Here is a 22017-nt window from a genome sequence, read left to right as displayed (position 1 = left end):
AGTTTAATGGACTGACTGGGTGGTAACTATAATCAGATGGGGCATGGCTGGAGAAGGTGGGTTCCTGGAGGTGTACCCTGAAAGGGTTCATCTTCCCCCAGGCCCCTTTTCACCCTCTGATTCTTTTTTTAATTTTTAACATTTATTTTTTAGCTGTAGATGGACACAATACCTTTATTTTATTTTTATGTGGTGCTGAGGATTGAACCCAGTGCCTCACGTGTGCCAGGCGAGCGCTCTACCACTGAGCCGCAGCCCGAGCACCCACCCTCTGCTTCTTGGCCATCTGGAGTGGAGTAGCTTTCCTGCACCATGCCCTTCCATCATGATATTCTGCTTCACCTTGGGCCCAGGACAGTGGAATCAGCCCTTTGTGGACTAAACCTCTGAAATCGTGAGCCAAAATAAATTTTCCTTCACTAAGTTGTTCTTGTCCAGTATTTTAGTCACAGCAATGTGAAGCTAATTAACACAGATGCAGTGTTGCAAAAAAGAAGGACCCCAAGGGCTGGGGTTGTGGCTCAGTGATCAAGCACTTACCTATCATGTGTGAGGCACTGGGTTCCATCCTCAGTACCCCCATAAAAATAAGTAAATAAAATAAAGGCATTGTGTCCATCTGCAACTAAAAAAAAATATGTATAGATGTATATAGAAAAGAAGGGCCCCGAGAGAAGGGCATCTATGCCAGGTAGCTCTGAGCATCCTGGCATAACAAAGAATCAGATCTTGCCTCATGGCTTAGGGAAGAATCATTTTCTCCTGGTGCATTCCTACCAAGAATTATGAACCTTTTGGATTAGTTTTGTTTTGTCATATAACTACCTGCTGCTGTATGAGAATTCCCATGAGGAGAAAGAAATAAGGCGTGTGTGTGTGTGGGGGGGGGTGTCTTCACAATGGAGGACCACTGGGAGAATTACATCATTATAAGAATGGCTTTTCCCAATCTTACCTGGGAACGATCTCCATCTAAGAACAATATGAACACAGTTATCTTCAGTTTCCATGGTGATTTGCAGGACTGCTCCTACAGGGAGCTGGAAGATTGTAATCTATCCCTCAAACCCTCTCTGGTTCCCTTGAGTCTATCCCTCAGTCCCTCTCGGGTACCAGGATGTCACCTAACTGAGCCACAGACAAAGAGGTTACCAGTAGTGCATCCCTGAAGCTGGGGATCGGAAACCAAGGCAGCAGGAAAGAGAATACAAACTGGACTCCAGTGTTCTTTGTTTCCCTACAAATTAGTTTAATTTCTATATTAAGAACCATTTTACCAAGTTATGATTTTCATCTGAGTCAATTCAGACGTTTTCCCCCACCCTTCTCCCTGGGTTTGGAGCCGAGTTCTTGGGGATTCCGTAGTGTCCAGTGAGAGAGTTCTTACTGGTCCTCAGTCTTTGTTGTATATCCCCTGACATCTGCTGAGCTGAATATGATCCCTGCTGACCCAGCACAGATGTCCACCAAGACATGTACACTCCCCATCTGCCAGGCAGGCCACCATCTATGCTGGTCACTCGGCAGCCTTCTATTCCTGTGCTTGCTCCATTTTCTTTAAATATGTAGCAATTTTGAAATAAGGAAAAAAGTTATTAAAATATTGTCATTAAGGGATTGTGTTTAGTAATGCTGGGTGTGGCTGTTCTGTCTTAAAAGGAATGGTTAGAAAGAACCCACATGGGGTGGGAAACGCTCTGGATAAAAGTCATAACTTGAGAACAAAACTAGAACAATGCAACCTGTTACAGATGCAAAACAAACCCACCAGAAGATGTGAATATTGACTTGCTGGAGATTCTTGCAAGATGCTTTGGCTTCATGGAGGAGTCCTGGATTTGTGTGCAAGAAGGGGAAGGGGACTGGAATGTGACTGAAAGCAAGCAAAGCTGTCCTGCCCTGCCCTGTGATGGTTACAGGGCAAAGAACCAAATGCAGGCTGGATCCGAGGAGGATAATACTGCCTGGACTGCCTTCTGGGAAAACCCTGATTACAATGCAAATATACAATTGCACTTCCTCCTTCTATTCCTTTGTAACAGATACCCAGTTGGAGATTATGATTACTGTAGCTAAAAACTACTTTTGTGCTGTGTCTCTGACATTGCCCAGAGCAGTGGATGACCTGACCTGCCTGCATAAATGTTCCGGTTCCCTTGATGAGCCCTGGCCTGAGGATGGGGCCCTAGCCTGATAGAGTTTGATGATACTGTACATTAAGATAAGGCGACCTATTATAAACCTTTCTAGAAAGCAATTTGTCAGCTTGTGTCAAGAGCCTTTAAAAAGTCTGTACACTTTGATCTAGTAGCTCCTCTTCTAATCAGAGTCAGAAACTCAAACACAAATTTATACATACTGGTGTACATTGTTGTATTCCTCCAAATGGTAAAAAATGAAATCAACCTCAGCGTCAATAATAGGGGAGTAGGTTGACTAAATCATGTAAATCAGCCTACTAAGGAGCCATCTTACTGGTAATGAGAAATATTCACAGTATAAGTTTAAGAATTAGGATTCAGAACTGTGCAGACAGTAGTATTTCGATTTTACAAGATTAGTACTTTCAGATTCCTAAGTAAAGCATTAAAATGAAATATATCAATTTATGTGTATATGTGTGCATGGACACACAGACAGACAGACAGACACACACACACACACACACACACACACAGGAGTGGAGATCAAACCCAGTGGTTTGTATACACCGGGAGAGCACTCTACCACTGAACTACCTCCCCAGACCTCACTCCTTTATGACCGGCAATTTTAATTCTTGTCTTTGTATTTCCCACTAGAGAGGAGTATTTTTGTTTGGTATAAAGTTGTTAATTCTGTTTTTTAATAAGAATAGTTGAATGTATTTGCTATTTTAACATACTGTTGCATATTGCAGGATTTTATTTAGTTTTAAGGCTGAATAATCTTTGGTTAGGTGTCTATTTCATTTTTTCTTTCCCACTCCTATTTTAATTTTACCCTTAGGAAACAATAATAAGAACATGAGCATTTAAATCTATTGCCATTATATTATTCATTATGAATTAATTGAATGGCCTGATGATTGTGGTTTTCTAAAGTACAAGTTTCAAAAAGAAGGAAAATCCCTGTCCTTGAGAAGATGGAGTGTGATGAGGAGAGGTTTTAAAAAGAATGCAAATGTTCTTAACTACTATTTTCATCTGTCTCCCTATCAAGAAGAAATGCCATCAAACCAGAATGGAGGAAATCCAAGTTCAAGATAAGAACAGACAATGGAAAACAACTTTAGCTGAATATACAAATTGGACTCTGCCTCCCCTTTGGCTGCAACATGAAAAGTAACATTCCATTGGAAGCCACTGTTCAAATATTTCATAAGTGTCTTTGAATGGCTTTCAAATTCTTTTAAACCCTTAAAACCACAACGAGCGACTTAAGGGTCAGGGAGTGGAGGTAGGAGAGGGTTGAGGGGGAAGAAGCCTCTGGAGAGAATGGGTGGCAAGCTATGGGGTACTTCCTGTGTGTGTGTGTGTGTGTGTGTGTGTGTGAGAGAGAGAGAGAGAGAGAGAGAGAGAGAGAGAGAGAGAGAGAGAGAGACTTCAAAGAGAGCAAAGAGAGTGGTTGAGGGGGGAAGAGATGGGACACAGTAAATAATGGTCTGATTCTCACCTGAAAGATCAAAATTAATAAGGCTTTGAACACTTGTGAAGCCCAGAAAATGAAGACCTGTTTCCTGAAGTGCCAAAGAAGGGCTTTCCTCCTCCTGGGCTTCACAGCACACCCCACCTAGAGGAGGGGGCATTGCAGGTTTGCAAGCTGCTGTAGGAGGGAGAGGCAAACACAAAAGACCAAATGCACCCCTTTCCATTAGCTGCAAGCCTCTTGCTTGCAGCAGCCCAGGCTGATGAGAAAGAGTTAACTTGAAACAAAGCTTACAGTTTTGCTTGTTATATAGGAGGAAAATTTTAATCTAAATTGAGACTGTATTTGACGACTTAAAGTGATATTAGACCTTTTATTTATCATGAGTGATGTAATCAGAAAAGTCACTGGGCTAATGAATTTTCATTCATAGATGGGGAAAACTATGCCCTGCTGAACAGATTTTAAGGAGCAATAGAAATCAAAATAAAATTCCTTCTGGGGCTAGGGTTGTGGCTCAGTGGTAGAGCACTCGCCTAGCAAGTACAAGGCCCTGAGTTCAATCCTCAGCACCACATAAAAATAAATAAATAAGTTAAATAAATGTATTGTGACGAACTACAACTAAAATTTTTTTTTAAAAAAACAATAATTAAAATTCCTTCTGCCTACAACCCAGCATATACACACTACATAGCTTGATTAAGTGAGTTTAAGTCAGTCGGTACACAAAGAGGACTTCCCAAAGGGCAGCAAGAGTCACCTGTGAAATCTTTGAGAAAACTGGGAAAATCAGAGAGAGAAAGAGAAGCCAACAGGGTGAAAATGAAAACCGTTGTCCTGATTTTTAAACAGGGTGATAGATGAAATTTATAATTTGATTGACGAGTACCACCAGTGCCAACCAAACTCTACAAGGGATTATTAAACAGATGGTTTTCTGAGTATTTTAACAAGAAAGCAATTTTTGCCAGGAACTAGTGTGGACTCACTAAGAACCAGCCTAATCTCATTTTTTCTTTAAATTTTCTCTTTTTTCTTTCTTTTCTTTTTTTCTTTTTCTTTTTCTTTTTATTTTTTTGTAAATTGTTTGATTAGTGGATTGGGAGGATTTCATGAACTCTGTAGCTTGATTTCTGTGATGCCTTTTCCTACATCCTCAAGATTATCTTGTGCAAAGGTGGATGTGTGTCAGGTGGACAAGAGGTAGACTTATAGTCAGTTGACAGTGGTTCTTGGGAAGTATTGATTAATAGGTCACTGTCACCTGGAGTGGGAGTCTCTGGTGGCATTCCCTTGTGCTTCAATTTGGCTCTGTCCAGGTTAATCTTTATTTTTTTAATGGACACACAAAAGTTGTACATATTTATGAGTACCGTGGAATATTTCCATACATGTATGTATACTCTGTGTAACGTTGAAATCAGAATAAAACACACATATCTCCTTAAACATTTATAATTTCTCTTGGATGAAAACTTTTAAAATCTTTTCTTCTAGCTTCTAAGAAATAGATAGGACATTATCATTATCTGTAATAACTTGGAAAATGACATAGGAACCAATTTTACCAAACGTGTGGAAGACACTAAGACAGAAGGGATAGTGAACACATTTGAATGACTATAAATCTTTTAAAATCTGTGATCACATGTACTGACACATCTTGGCAATGAAGGTTGAAATATCTGCAACCAGGACCAAGCCTGCTGAGGGCTGATTCAAGCACAGATTTTTACCTCAGACAAATGCTAGCTGGCAGAACCCACTAACCTTGGGCCCTCTTGGTATGTGGATCTCATTGCCATCACCCCAGGGTCAGTGTCTGCCTTAATCTCCTCATTCATTGCACCACACCCCTTGCTCCTCCCCACAGACTGCTCCCACCATTACTAGGCTGAACCTTCCCTGCCACCTGGACTCCTCAGGACCACCTTCCCTACCCCTGCTCTGGGGCCCCTGCTGTGACTCCACCAGGTTTTAATGCCCTGGGCATCCTGCCAGCTCAGGGCCCATTATCAGTGTCTCCAGAGCTCCAGGAATTCCTTTCCCTCCTTCTACCAAGTGTCTACTTGTTCCAACATCCTAATCCCATATATCCCTGTGCATAAATATACATGTACTTCCCATTGGTATGAAATCTCCTAGGGATGAATGTCAACTCTGCATTGTTTAAAAATTCAATTGCTCTAGTACAGAGTGGGGGAGACCTGTCTCAACAAGAGTCTATGTGTAGTCTTTGGGCCAATTCTCCTAAGATCTATTTGCCTAAAATGAATTTGCTTAAAGTCTCAGCTAGTAAAAACACATATCCTAAGAGTATATTTGTCGCATTTTACATAGAATAAAATTACTTTTTACCCTTATAAGGCACTTTGAATGTTGAGCAATTCTTCCTATTTTACCTGTTTTTAAAAATATAAATTATAAAGCAAACTTAAGGAATTTCTACCTTTATTTCACATTTCTATAAGTTATTTTAAAATTTACCATATATTACTTGGCAGTTTCTAATAAAGTTCTTTGTACCCTAGAGAAACCAGTGTATTTTTATACAAAGATACTGTATCAAATAGAAAAAAAAAAGTTCATACCCAGTCTTATTTTTAATAACCAAACACTGGAAATAAAACAACTGTCTACTAACAGATGAATGGATAAACAAATTGTCTGTATTCATACAATGGATTGCTATTCAGCAATAGAAAGGAATTAACTATGGATAGCTTTAATGACATGAATTAATCTCAAATATATTACCCTGAGTAAAAGAAGCCAGAGAATGCATAGTATCATTCCATTTAAAGTTTAAAGATGGTCATAAATTATAGTGAAAGAATTGGTACAGTTCTTATCCAGGGGTGAGGATTCACTAGGAATGAGCACAGAGGAATTTGCAAAGTGAGATATTCTATTTTGTGATCTGGGAAGTTGCCATATGTGTGAAAAGACATATACATACAAAGTTAGAGTTCTACTTAAGATGTGTGTGTATGGCACAGCATGGTGGCAAATACCTGTAATCTTGGCAGCTCAGGAGGCTGGGGCAGGAGGATCACAAGTTCAAGGCCAGCCTCAGCAACTAAGTAAGGCCCTAAGCAATGTAGTGAGACCCTGTATCAAAATTTAAAAACTAAAAAAGGATTGGGGATGTGGATCAGTGGAAAAACACCCTGGATTCAATCCCCAGTACATCCTCTTCCCCCCCCCACCCCAGCTCAAAAAAAAAGATTTGTGCATTTTACTATATAAAAATGAATACCTCGACAAATTAGTGCTTAAAAATCTTTGTTTCATACAAGTTTAATCTCAGAAACACACCAAGTTTGCACATTTTTTACCTCTGGTTTTCAGCTTAGTTCAGTCAGGTTTTTACATACTCGTGTTGTGCCACACAGATTTTTAGGGAGAATTAGCACACATATTTGGGGTGGCACCTACTTAGTGACCTCACTTCATTTGAATAGTAGCAGTGTGCTCCATCCCTCAGGCATAGTCAACTCCTTCACAGTTTAAGTTTCATAACTTCTGTTGGTGAATTCATGCTGGGTGATGAAACTGAGCCACACACTGCTTTGGAACACAGTGTCCTGATTTTAGGTAATTGGGAGTGTTTGCACCTGGGCCTGAGCCACAAGCAATTTTCTCCAGGTTTCCTCAGTCCTCAAGGCCTCCACCCACATCTCATGTTGATCCTAATGGAGGCTGGCCGGCACCAGCTCGTATCCTGCGCCCATCTTCCTGCTCTCTTGGAGCAACCCCAACTCACTGGGCACGCTTTGAGTAAGCAGAACTTCCTTGAGGTTGCCAGAGCGATGCGGAGGTCAAAACTCTCACTCTGTCTCTCAGGTTGGCTTGATTTGCTCCCTTGCTTGGAAAGGCCAGAGAGTAGGCTCTTCAGGGCCCACCTGGCTGTCCGTTTAGATTGCCCTCCTCCTGGGATGAGAGTACACTGTAAAAGCAAAAGTCCATTCGTCAGTCTTCCTGCTTGTATTGTACTATGCTTGTATTTACCATATGCCAAATACAAGCCACACATGAGGACAGTCAAACTCTTCCTCTGAGAGTGTTCACCTGATGTTTTATTAATATGTGTATAATGTTGCTCAGGGCAATGCCTGGTAAAATCCCCAACTGCAGCCTTGACCTCTGACTCTACCCAGATAACATTCTTTCCTTGCTTATGGGAAGGAAAGGTATTAACTGATTATGACTATTCTTCTTAAGTAAGGTAGGCTAAGTCCTGGTGCTTTTTTTTTTTTTTGGTATTATATCAGCCTGGTAGCACTGAGGAGAAAGAGCATTACCCACTAATCCCTTGGTTAGAGACCCTTTTGTTAAGGAATCCTGCTTGCTTGCTCCTTTGCTCCATAAATAGATTAAGAAGAACTGTGTTCCTTTGTGTACCAAATAAGGCAAAAGGAAATTATAAACAGATTGCATGTTGGCCCTAATATTTGTCCTGGGAAGAAGAAAGAGAAAGAAGGACTTCTCCTTTTATCAGTTCAGGTGGAGGGTTAAAGGTAGGGTGGATAAATACTTTTATTCATTTATTTTACTTTATTTTTATTTTTTATGCTAAATTGCATACAAGTTAGAGGGCTTTGGCTAGTCTCTTCAAATTTCCCCTGGGTCCAGGGAAAAAAGGCCTTGAAACAGAGGTCTGTAGCATTTTAGCCAATACCATGAGGCCCTCAGTAAGCAAGATGGCACATTATCAAGGTTAGAAGCCTAGTGTCCAGAGTTAGACTGGCTCAAGATTGAATCCTGACAAGCCAGTTGACTAATTTAAGCCTCAGTTTCCTCATCTGCAAATTGAAGTTAAAAACTGCTTCACCAAGCTGGAATGATAGTGCACCCCTATAATCCCAGCTACTTGGGAGGTTGAGACAGGAGGATCATAAATTTAAGGCTTGGCAGCTTAGCAAGACCCTTTCTCAAAATAAAAATGTTTTAAAAGGCTAAGGGTGTAGTTCAGGGGTAGAACATTTCCCTACCATTCATGAGGCCCTGGATTTGATCCCCATTATTACAAAACAAACAAAAATCATGAAAGTTAAATGAGCTAATACATGTAAAGAGTTAGGCACAGAAAAAGTCTCAATATTATTGTCTTTAAATATGAGGAACAATTGAGGAAACCAGAGATAATTTACTGGAAGAGAAAGAATTGTCAGATATTCAAAGAACTACCCTGTATTCACACAGGGACTAAAAAGCCCTGTGTTGGATGGTTCCTTTCAACACTAAATGAAACTCCAGGCCCCTAAAGGGCTCTGCCTTGAAGGCAACAAGATTGGGGAATAAAGGTGCTGATTCAGGATTGGTAGCTAGTGACATCCAAGGTCCTGGTTGAAGGGTGCAGAAGCAGACTCAAGCCTGCCCCTCCAGCTGAGCCCAAAGCACCTGGAACCCAGAACAGCCCAGGGAGGCTGGGGTGGCCGTGCGCGTGCTCTTCTTACACGTAGGGGTTTATCCTGACAGCAGCCTTTTAGACAGATCCTAATGCTATTCCTAGTACTTTGTCCACTTTTGGCGAGGCCATCTCAGGTCACAGGAGCACTCCTGCTGGGCGGAGTGGAGTTTGTTTCCTTGTGGTCTGGCCAGGAAGCACCAAGCCGGGTGGCCGAGAGGCTGGCTGCCTTGGCTGGAAGACCAAATGACTGGCCAACTGGTGCGTCTCCAGAAAGCAGACTGACTCTCCTTGACTGGCCAGTTCTCTTGCCACTGTTGCTGCCTACAGAACATCCCCCTCCAGCCAGCTGATTTCCTCATCACTACACTTGTAAATAGTGTGATTTATGACTGTGCTCATCCCTTGCTGCTCCCTGGGTATACATGCTTTCCCTTCCAGGCTAGGAAGTGCATAATGAATTAATCGCCCTGCCTTGGGTTCAATACGGAGCTGAGCGTTTGCAGATCTTTATTGTACTGTGCAAGCCAAGTCGAACTGCTCAATTTATACTCCTAATTCATTTGAGTTTGTGCAATTCTGCCTGTTCCTGGGGAGCTGCAGGCTCGTGGCTGCTTGGTCTCTGAGGCAGCCCCCCCTCCCCCTCCCCAACCCATTCTCTCCTATGAAGAGTGAATACCAAAGATGTCTGGGTGCTCAGAGAAGCCACATTACTTCCTCAGAGACTTCTTTCTGGGATATCTATGTTCTGCTTAGTGCTGTTTAGGGCATTTCTCCGCATCCAGAGACACTAGCCTGTGTGCCTTGCACAGAGAAACCACACGGGAGATGTTTGTGGAATGAATGGTCATAGTTTCACCAACATGGAGGGTTTTTTTTCAAAACCGATAGTTCACAGTTCTCTCTTCCCTTGTTCTGGTTCTGTAGGACTTTAGGGTAGAGTTTTACTGGGTCTCAATGCTGATGAGACCCAAGTGATGAGATAGGACAAATTATTCCTCAAGTTCACTGGGAAGCAGTGAGAAGTAAAGATTTGTGGTTTTACAAGGTGGGTTTGGCCATTTTTCTTCATGCTTCAGAAATCGAAGACATAAGCATGTACCTTTCACCCAATGCTTGAGTATGGAAAAGCAGGTGGGCCTTAGGGTTCTAGCGGGAGCAGAGCTGACACAAGCATCATCCTGAGGGACTCCAAGAAGCAGGCACATTTAGTCTGGGACATATGCTCCCAGATGGAGTGCAGCTCCATCGTGGCCTTGTCCATCTCAATCATCCAGTGGAGCAGGAATAGGGGAGAAATAATGTTGATGACAGGCCTTCCTCCTGCAAACTGCTACTCCCACAGAACACTGCAGGAGACAGGAGCAGTCCTGGCAACAGCCATAGAGGGGTGTGGAGCTTTTCATGCATGCATCATAGAGGATCGAATGGCTGCATCTTATGAAATCCAGCTAGATGGGGGACACTGTGCCTGTCCACCTGTTACCATGTGAAGCCAAATGGGTTGTAGAATGAAGCCTATGTAGAACTTCTGAATTAAAAGATTAGCAGAATATTAGTTGATATAAGAATCATAAAAAAAAATTAGAAAATCACATGGTATCCCTAACTGGATATAAGAAGACATGATCTCTATAAAACTAGAGCAGAAAACCATAAGCCAAGAAAGCACCAATGGTTTATAAAAATGCAATGACCTGTGAAAAATTCAAATTGGAGTCAGAAAAAAAGAACTGACCCAGAGAAGCCCAAATAGTGATATCAAAGACAAATTTGAGAAACTTTCCAAAAGGAAAGAAGGAGATATATGGGGAGAATAAAAAAATGAAAAATAGAGATCTGCCTTAAGTAATGTAGATACTTCTGGGTAAGAAAGCAGAGCATCTGAGATGAGGAATAATTGAAGACTCATTAAGCAAAATACCCCTAATGGTAAAAAGTCTGGAGTCTTCATATTGAAAAGCTTTATTACATCCAAAAGGCTACACATGAAAGCAACATCCAGGCACATCTTGACAATATTCCTGAATTATGATGTAAAGGAATATATGCTTTAAGTTTATAGGTCGACAAAATCAGTTACCTACAGAGACAAAAAAAAATAGGTAGGCTCAGACTTCACTCAATAATATTAAATATCAGAGAACACTGGAGTGACATTCACAAATATTTGAGGGAAAACTTTGTGACTCAAGGTCATTAAGTCTGGCCACTGTGACTTGTGTGGGTAAAAAAAAAAAAATCCATAGAAAGATATATATTATTAGAACATGTGTAATCCACCTCTCCTTCTTTACATATCTTTCTTTTAGAAATTACTTATAGATGTGCTGCTGGAGACTACAAAATAGACCCAACCAAAACCTCAAAAACCAATGAGAGGGGGCTGGGATTGTGGCTCAGCGGCAGAGCGCTTGCTTAGCACGGGCGGGACCCGGGTTCGATTTTCAGCACCGCATAAAAATAAAATGCATTGTGTTGTGTCCATCTACCAAAAAAAAAAAAAAAAAAAAAAGATTCTCTTTTTCTCTCTCTCTCTCTTTCTCTCTCTCTCCTTAAAAAAAAAAAAACACACAATGAGTGAAGACAGTTTGGCAGTTTCTTACAACACTAAACATAAATCTAACAATCACAGCTTTTGGTATTTACCTGAGTGAGTTGAACTTATGTCCACACAAAAACATGCACACAAATGTTTATAGTTGCTTTATGCAAAAACTTGGCAGCCAAGATGCTCTTCAGTAGGTGTGTGGATAAATAGACTAGTAGACATCCAGATAATAAAATATTACTCAGCAATAAAAAGAATCTACCTAGCAAGCCATGAAAAAACATGGAGAAACTTTAAATGCATATTACTATGTGAAAAAAGCCAATCTGAAAAAGTCCCATATTATGTGACTCCAACTACGTGGTTTTCTGGAAAAGGCAAAACTATGATAGTGGTTGTAGGAGATTCTGGGGAAAGAAGGGAGAGAAGGATGAAGAGGTGGTACACAGAAAATGTTTAAGGCAGTGAAACTATTCTGGATGTACCATTATAATGGATACGTGATCTTTCATATTTATCAAAACTTGGAATGAACTATACAAAGAGGAAATCCTATTGTAAACTATGGACTTTAATTAATAATAATATATTACCATTGGATTATCAATTGTAATAAATATACCATGCTGCAGAATTTTCTGCAAAATGGCCTCGGATGATTATTTCATGGTAAAGCCCTCGGCTGACAAGCCCTTTCTACTGGCCTGAAGGTACGCAGCTCTATAGTCCTATTCCTTTGAATAGACAGAACTTGAAGAAACAACATCATTTATTACCAAGAAAATACAAAGCCGAATCATAATGAGGTAAAAATACGAATCCACTAGAGTGACTAAAATTTAAAAGACTTATGATACCAAGTATTGATGAAAATGCAGAGCAATTAGAACTCTCATACATTGCTGATGGGCAAGTAAAAATGGCACACCATTTTGGAAATCATTCAGCAGTGTCTTACAAAGTTAAAAATAGTGTTTCCATAATACACAGCAATTCCATGACTTGGTATTTACCAACTGAAAACACTTGTCCATAGACACTGTACACATATCTTCATACAGCTTTATGAAAAATAGCTCCAGACTGGAAATGTCCATCAATAAAGAGTGGATAAGCAAATTGTAGTAGCAATAAAGAAACTGAACTATGGATTAATGTATCATTGATTAATTTCAAAACATCCCATATGCACCCATATATGAAATTCTAGAGAAAGAAAAATTTATCTATAGCGGCACAAAGCAAATCAGTAGTTGCTAGGGGTTGAGGAGGGGGGCAGCCAGGAAGGAAGACTGACAGTTAAGGGACATTAGGGAGATGGAAATGTTCTGTATCTTGATTGTGGTGGTGTTGGTTACATTTTATTTTTCACATACCTGCCAATATATGTTAAAACACATTGAACTTTACATTAAAATTGTTACAGCTATTGTATATAAATTATACCACTGGGATGAAAATATAAATTATAGCTCTGTGAAGTTGACTTTGAAAATAATTCACCAAACAACCAAGGATCACTGAATGTTTGAGGAAAGCATTTAACTTGGGAAAGATAGGCCAAGGGGAAAAGGAGAGAGCTGAAGAAATCAGGCTATTCATGGACAAAAAAATGTCAAAAAATGAAAACTCATCATTAATATCTTCACAGATTTTCTTCAAAAAGTATACCTGCAAACAGAAAGGTTGTTATAATGGGGGACTGGGGTTGTGGCTCAGTGGTAGAGCGTTTGCCTAGCATGCATGAGGCACTGGGTTCAGTTCCCAGCACTATATACAAATAAATAAAATAAAGGTCCATCAACAACTAAAAAATATTTTTTAAAAATACAGTAGCAAAAAATTTAAAAATGATGAAAAATATTGCAATACTGGTAAAATCTTACATAAAAGTAGGAGGAGAAAATACTAAAGAGATGGAAAATAGAAGACAAAAGAAAATTTAGTCCAAGATAAGATTTATAGGTGTTCCACAAAGAGGGTAGAAAGAAATCAACAAAGAAATAATTCAAGAAAAATTTTTAATACTACAGGATAAGTGTTTCCAAATTGAGTGTGTAGCAGGTGAAAACAGACACAAACCAAGGTACAATATGAGGAAATTTCAGAAACTAAAGACAAAGAGATGTGTCCAGAAATGGAGGGGGAAAAAGTTTTCACACAAATGGTTAAGAATTAAAATTGCTTTACATTTCTTGATTACAGGCTTAGAAGTTAAAATACAGAGAGTAATCCCTTCAAAGTTCTGAGAAAAAAAATGTATCTGACCTAGAATTTTAAATCAAGCCAAATTGTCATTAATAGTGTGTGTGTGTGTGTTGGGGGGGGGTGCATAACAAAGATATTTTCAAACATGCAAGGTTTTAAAATATGTACTTCCCATGATACGGGGAAGCCCAAGACAACCTACATATCACAGCCAGCTCAAACTGGAATAGGTCAGAAGGATACAGGACAAGCACTACAAGAAAATGAAGTTGAGTAAATATCTAATGGATCTGGAGATACTGTCAGTGGCTTTTAAAGAATCAACAGAGGATTTGGGGTTGAATTAGCAAAAATAATGCACACAACATACACATGCACATGCAAAACCCACTCAGCAAGTGGGAAAATTAAGACAGTTCATTCCAGGGAAAAATAAAACCTTATGAAGGGAAGGAAAAAGAATCTTAATCATAGGACACTCATCCTTCAGCTATGAATAGTATTTACATCATCATGTAAACATTGAATACCAATGTTACCACATATGACATAAGTGAATTGAGAACACAAGGAGATGGGAAATATGCATGCTTGTGAAAAATCCAGAGATAGAAGTAGAAGCATGTTATTTAGTAGTTCAAAGGTCAATGGGATCATTTAAAGAGTCAAAAGTGGTTGCCTTAGGGAAGTCAGAAATTAAGGGAAAGGGAGACAACTGTGCAGCGTTTGTAACAGGCCATTGCAGAACTCTTCAAACCAACAAGTTGGGGAGATGGCTGATTCCAGGGCTAGGACAGGTGAGCACAAGATGAGCTAAGAACAGAAAATTATGTCAGGAAGGGCTCAGGGAATGCTGAGTGCATGGGACAGGAAAGGAATCAGCCAGAAGGGCACCCGGCCACATCAGAACACACAAGTACACACTGTGTTATAAATGGATTATTTTGAGGAAGAAAAAAAAATCTGTGCACTTATACTAAAATTTGGTAAATAAATAATAAATAAATACATAAGTTGGGGAGAAGGGAGGTCGTTTAAAAAATGGCAAAAATCAGCTGGTGAATGTGGAAAGAGTGCTGGAGTTAGAAAAATCACCATTTTGAAGTCACTGTCATAAAGACCAGATCAGGTAAGGCCCATGGGAGGAATTTTTACAAGAATATTTATATGGTCTTAAAGTGTCTATCCACAGGCTGCATTAGTTGCAAGAGAGGGGAAAAGGGTGGGCTGGGGCTGTCGCTCAGTGGCAGAGTGCTTGCCTAGCACATGTGAGGCACTGGGTTCAATCCTTAACGCCACATAAAAATAAACAAAATAAAATAAAGGTATCGTTCACCTACAACTACAAATTAAAAAAAAAAAAAGAGAAAAAGGATCCACTTGTGTAGTGAAAGAAATAGAGCAACACCTTGATAGTGTGATCAAAATTAGCAGCTGTGAGGGCTGGTGAACAGTATGTGCTTCCAAATGTGACACCCTGAAAAAGACAACATTTCCAGTACCATGTCTGGCCACGAAGCCTAACTGCCATTCACTCAAAATCAGACATTTGAATCAGTGAGAAATATTCTAGTTAAAAAGATATGTGGGAGGGATTGTATCCTTTAAAAAAAATCTATAGTCATTGTCCTAAAAGTCAAAGAAAGAAAGGCTGTGGAAATGTTCCAAATTAAAAGAGGTTAAAGAGACATGAGAGGTAAACACAATAACTGACCCTAGACTGGATTCTGTGCTGGAGGAAATGCTATAAAAAAACATTATGAGATCAACTGACAAGTTTAGACTATTGACAGCAGCTTATATCAACGCAAGTTGAAAATGTATGAAGTGATTACTGTAGTTAGGCAAGAACATATCTCTATTCCCAGGAAATATCTCTATTTCCTGGGAATAGAGATATTTAAAAGTATTTAAAAGTAAAGGATAATCATATATATAATGTATAGAATATGTATTCATATATAATATAAATACATATAATAATTCAGAAAAAATTATTATCACATGAAGAGAGGGAGAGAGAAAAAGAGAACATGATTTTAAAAAATGGGTTTAAAACATTAACAATAAGTAAATCTTGCCATTTGGGTGTTCCTTATGCTATTTTTATCTTGATAAGTTTGAAATTATTGCCTGATAAATAGCTTAAAAGAAAGTAAGCACCTTTTTATAACCCTTAATTTTTAATGAGAAATACAAGGAATACTATGTATCTACTTTAAATAAAATGTCACTAACACAATTTTTTAAAATCACCTCAAGCAACCTGGGTACTGAATATGTTGCTGGGGAAAGACTAACTAGCCACAGGTTCCACAGATACAGACATAGATAATTTATAGATTAGATATACATGGAGATATATTTCTGTGTCCCTCTTTATGTTTTCTTCAACTTAGAATCTGTTAATATGTATTCACAATGCTTAAAGTTCAGCATGTACTTTATGGTTTTAGTGATTTTAAAAACACAAGAGCATACATACAAAATTACATTGCATTATTATTATAAGGAAATATGTAAAATTGGGTGAATTTCATTTTCTGCTTCATAAATATATGTATTTTTAAAACTTTCCCTAATGAGCATATATTACGTTTATTACCAAAATAGATGCAATTTAAAAAGCCAGCCTATATAATTTGGCACATATCATGTGATCACAATCATGTAAAATTACAGACAACAAAAGAATGAAAAGGAAGGGGTGTGAGAATGTGATGTTTTTCATCTCTTAATGCTTTCATATTTTCCTAATTACTGCTGTAATGATAAGACATTAGTTTTCTTTTTTTTTAACCAATGAGAGAGTTGCAGATTATTTTGAAATGAGATCTTCATCTCACTCCATGCACCATAATTAATTCCAGTGATCTTAATTTTTTAAATTGTAGCAAATTAGGAGATATTAATCAAATATTAATTAAACATGAAACCTCTCGAAGGGAGTGGTTCTCTAAGCTTAGGAATACTGAGAGAAATCCCCCCCAAAAAATATAATATCTAAAAATTCTGTAATGACAAAAGTCAGGATAGCACCTCAAGTTCTAAGGATGAAACTCCACATTTTGAAAGAAGCACTGACCTAAGTTTCCTCAGGCCTACCCATTGGACTATTCTATTCTCCCTCCATTCCCCAGTGGTCCATGCTGGTCCCTGATTCTTCATTCCCTTGACTCCCCTGTGAGACAACCTGACAGGTCCTGGTGCCACAGGCACCCTTCTTGACCTTGACATGGAGCGACTGTAATTCTTCCTACTCCCCAACTGCCTCTTTGCTTCCCGACTCTCCTAAGAATGAAAGCCACTATCCCTCTCTTATCCTACTTCCTGGCAGAAGGCGAGAGGCTTCTCTTCCCAGTTTGGCCCAGGCCTCCTGCAGAAGGGCCAGCACTGCTGTCCTCCTCTCTCCAGGATGGCGTCTTTGTCTAAGATTGCTGCTCGTCTCCGGCAGCGAGGCGGGCCATCTGCTGATGCCTACCACCAGCTGCTGTCTCGTCTTAGCTTTCTCATCTCTCCTGAGAATTCCCTGGCTTTTGGAAATGGGGTATTCTCTTTTGCCCTTGCTCAGCCTGGGTCCTTATCTTTTGGGAGATTTCACAGTCTCCCTGCTTCATTCAGTTCAGCCCTAGTTTCCCCCTTGGGGACTGAGATCTGTAGCTCTCCCCAAGTGAGTCCCCTACTGTCATATATGACATCACAGAGGAGTATAGAAAACAAAGTACATCCTGGAAAGTATTTGAGAACACTCACAAGGGACATGCAGCATCCACCAGAAGGAAAACAGATCCTGGGTCTCAAAATCCCAAGGGATCTTGGTTTCATGTCCCCATATGGAGTCTCAAACATGTGAATCGCACGCCAGGTTGGAAATTTACTTTGCTGTGGTTTCGCGGGGGGGAAATCCAAAAATCTAAAAGGAGCACAATTCATTTACATCAGCCTCTTTTTCTACCTAGTAAGCTCTTCCCTATGTTTCCACATTTTTAAATAGACACACCTTGGGACTGGGGCTGTAGCTCAGTGGCAGAGCACTTGCCCAACATGCGTGAGGCAATGGGTTCGATCCTCGGCACCACATAAAAAAATAAACAAATAAAATAAAGGCATTCTGTCCATCTACAAATTTAAAAAATAAATAAATAAAATAAAATGAAATAGACACACCAGTCGGGGGCCAGAATAAATGTTATCTCCCTTCGGGAAATCTATGTTCACCAGGTAAATGAAATCTTTCCTCTTTCTCAAATCTCCTAGTCCTGCATTCAGACAAACCCTGGAAAAAACAGAGGCTGCCCCATCCCTGCTATGATGTTTATTCCCTCCCATTCTCAACCTGCTGCTCAGGCCCGTGCACCTATTTGGTCAAGTTACAGCATGAAGCAAATTGACCCAGCAAAGCTGCTTGCAGGTTCAGAGAGATCACAGTTACAATTCTCTGTGAATGGCTGCTGAACTGGTGGAGGGAGAAAATGTCTACCCAGACCATGTGACTCTCTTCGGCTGTATCTTGACCTCCTGCTGTCTCCATCATTGCCTGGTTCCTGCCAGTCCCAGGACTTGTGAGCCTGGAACGGTTCTCTTAGCACTAATGAGTTACCCCCACAACTTGTTTCTCTTCTTTCCTATATTTTAGGGAGCTGAGCCTGAGATGGGATTTGTAAGCAAGAGATGTGTTGGGAAGTGTTCTTTAGAGAAACCTGTGGGAGAGTGAGAGAAGCAGAGTGAGATGGATAGGGAACTTGTCAGGGAGAATCTAGCCACAGCCTGATTTCACAGTGAGCTCTGGAGCATGTAGTATACTGTTGAGGTCGTACTGCCCAGAGGCAAGGAGGCCGGACTGGAAGACCCACAATTCCTTAACCACTGATGCCTTCAGAGGCAAGGAAGGAGGGCTTGAAACTTTCCACACTACACTTCCAGATTCTATCAGCCAAGGGCCAGCCTCTGGGAAAAGAGTGCAGGTGTGAACAATTAATAGCCAACACCCACCGAAGCTAGGACGTGGGTGCCTTGACATGGTAAAGGGTACCTGGGTGATACCAACAACATCTGCTACATCCCCCTTACTTTTCTCTAAACCATACATACATAAATCCCTAGTAGTTGGACATGAACACAACCAACTAATTCCAGTCTTAATCAAAAATATGAAATTCCACATTACTTACTTCCCTGGATTAGACAAGGGGTCATTTGGAATTTTCACCACAGAATTTTAGATTTCGTCTAGTGTTGTCTCTTCATTTCAGGAAGGAAACAAGCACAGAGATAATTTGTCTCATCCAGCAAATTTTGTAGCAAGAACCAAGCCTGAGACCACTTAAGTGTCAGATAAATGCTATTCTACTGTACTGCTGTTTCTGTTGTGTCATTGAATTCCAACGATTTTGTTAAGATTTTCTATTGAATCATTATTGAAAATGATTGTTAAATTCAATCCTTTGAAAAAAGTTGCATGCCAGGAATAGTATTCCACCCTGTGATTTATATCTTTGATGAGGACATGGAGTCAAGCCAGATATAGAACCTACTTAAAACCTTACAAAGTTTTAAAACCAAACTTGAACCTTCTGGAGTTCATTTATTTATTCTTGGCAACTTGCAGCTTCCTGGTTCTTGGAAAGTTGCTGGCTCATTTAGAAGAAAAACTCATGAGACTTCTTGTGCATTGAGGAGCTCTTATAGAACAATCTTTTGAAGTGTAAAGTGTAAATGAATAAGAAGCAGAAGACGGAAGTTCTCCTAAAACACACATGGATATAATCATTGAGGGAACGAGCACTCTAGGCAAAATACAGAATTATTTCTTATGCCCTCAACACTGAGGAAATTGTCTGGTGCCCCAAATATCCCAAACGTAGTAGAGTTTTCCCTTTGTCTGAGACTCTCTCTAACTATGTGCATGGCTTAGGTTAATGCCAAAGGGTACCCAAGGAACACGGCTAGGCCTGACCATTCCACACTAACTTCTATGCATTTCTCTTGTAATTCACTCCATCCACAAAGGTTCTTTATTCTTCCTAATCCAAACTGACCAGAACTATCCACCGTGAATTTCGAGAGTCTTTAAGTTATAAAAGTGTGATCATCTAGTTTCATGACCATCATGGGTCAAATAGGACTATAGCATTTCTTTTTAACTGAAAGGCCCAACACTCTGAATTCAACTGCCAGGAAAAAGGGGTCTCCCTAGAACACAGAAAAATTTTTATGACACAAATAGAACCTTTTTTTTTTTTGCCATGAACTTAATGTTTTAGTCAGCTTTTTGCTGCTATGACCAAAGGACCCAATCAGCACAACTGCAGAGAAAGTTTGTCTGGGAGCTCATGGTTTCAAAAGTTTCAATCCATAGACAGCAGGCTCCATTCCTCAGGGCTCGAGGTAAGGCTGCCCATCATGGTGGAAAAGTGTGGCAGAGAGGAGCTGTTCACTTGGTGATCGGGCAACAGAAAGAGAGGTATCCATTGCCAGATATAAATATATACTCCATAGCCATGCCCCCAAGAACCACGTCCTCCAGCCTCACCTACCTGCCTCCAGTTCCCTCTCAGTTAATCCCATCAAGGATTAATTCATTGATTATATTAAGGTTATAACCCAATAATTTCTCCTCCAAACCTTCTTGCATTGTCTCACACATGAGCTTTTGATAGACACTTTACATTCAAACCATAATATCAAGTGTTGTGTTCGGGATGTGAGGTGTCCCCCAAAAAAGCTCACATGTGAGACAACGCAAGAAGGCTTAGAGTGAATTAATCCCCTGATAGGGATTAACTGAGTGGTAACTGAAGGCAGGTGGGGTGTTGCTGGAAGAGGTGGATCAGTGGAGGCATGCCTTTGGGGTAAATATTTTGTATCTGGTAAGTGAAGTCTTTCTCTGCTTCCTGAGGTAATCCTGAGCTGCTTTCCTATGCCCCACTCTTCTGCCACGATGTTCAGTCTCACCTTGAGCCCTGAGGAATGCAGCCTGTTGTCCATGGACTGATACCTCTGAGACCATGAGCTCACAAATAAACTTTTCCTCCTCTAAAATTTTTCTGGTCAGGATTTTTAGTCACAGCAGCAAAAAAAAGCTGACCTTCAGTCATATAGAAGGGCAGCTGATGTCTTCCCTGGCCCACACTTCAGCTGTCTCCTAGCACAAATTCAGCTCAAGTCTTATTAAGATAGCTTGACCAGTTCTCTGTGTTGTATGAAGATGACTCTTTTCTGTAATAGTTGGTTTCAAGCATAGAGCACATGTAAGCAATTGTCTAATGCCTAGAAACTTAGTTTTGCTTATTCCGGTCAACTGATTTCCAATTTACCACCAACATTGCTCTATAGTATGATCCAAGGGGAATATTTTAAATTGCCCCTCCACTCTTTGATTAATATGAACCATGCTGTGATTTGAATATGGTTTGTCCCACAACATTTCGCATTCTGGAAGCTTAATCCCCAGTGTGGCAGTGTCGAGATGGTGGAACCTTCAAGAGATGGGGCCTGGTGGAAAGTCACTAGTTCATGAAGTCTCAGTCCTCATGAATGGATCAATGCCAGTCTTGTGGAGGGGGTTGGGTCTCTCAGGAGTGAGTCTTCACAACAGCAGGGTGTTACAAGGCAAGGCCACCCCACACTTAGTTTTTCTGGGAACCACCATTTCCCTTTCTGCTTCTCCAACAGGTTAGCATAGCCAAAGGGACCCTTTTCAAGATGGCAGGACTATGCTGTCTGTACCTTCTACCTACCAGAATTCTAAGCCAAATAAACTTTTTATAGTGTGCAGCCTCAGGAATCGTTGCTCCTTACTTGTTATTTTTCCACACTTTGAATGGAAATGGGGGAACATGTTGAAGCATTAGCTCTTTTTTTTCCCCTCCTATCTCTACCTCTGATGTAAACAAATAAACAACAATAAACAAACAAACAAAAGCCAACAATGGCTGTTGTTCGATCTAGGTCCCTCCAGAGGGACATCTGAAAATGTGGACATAGAGTTTGTGAACGGAGCAAAAGATGAAGATATGGATTTGAATGTCCTCTACCTGGGCTGTTAGTTGGAACTTCAGGGAAGATTCTGAGGTGCTAATCATATGCTCAAAGAATTAATAGATCACATGTAATATGTAATGTGGTCTACTGTGTAATAGCCAAGGAAACTGAAAAAAAAAAAGTGAGGGAAGAGCACATTTTAGAGGATGTTAAAACACATTGTAAAGCTAGTCTA

General features: G+C 40.1%; 1 long non-coding RNA gene across 2 annotated transcripts in view; it reads right to left on the bottom strand.

The window, feature by feature from the left end:
• Positions 1 to 6961: 6961 nt before the first annotated feature.
• LOC113182028 (uncharacterized) overlaps positions 6962 to 22017 on the bottom strand; it is a 111320-nt gene continuing 96264 nt past the window's right edge. For both annotated transcript variants that reach the window (XR_003300663.2, XR_003300662.2), the window contains exon 3: positions 6962 to 7579. This is a non-coding gene — a long non-coding RNA (uncharacterized LOC113182028). The remainder of the gene's footprint in view (positions 7580 to 22017) is intronic.

This window comes from Urocitellus parryii, chromosome 6 (genome assembly GCF_045843805.1).
Source record: "Urocitellus parryii isolate mUroPar1 chromosome 6, mUroPar1.hap1, whole genome shotgun sequence".
Lineage (NCBI taxonomy): Eukaryota > Metazoa > Chordata > Mammalia > Rodentia > Sciuridae > Urocitellus > Urocitellus parryii.
Note: the sequence above shows the minus strand (reverse complement) of the source record. Positions and strands in the feature narration are given on the sequence as shown.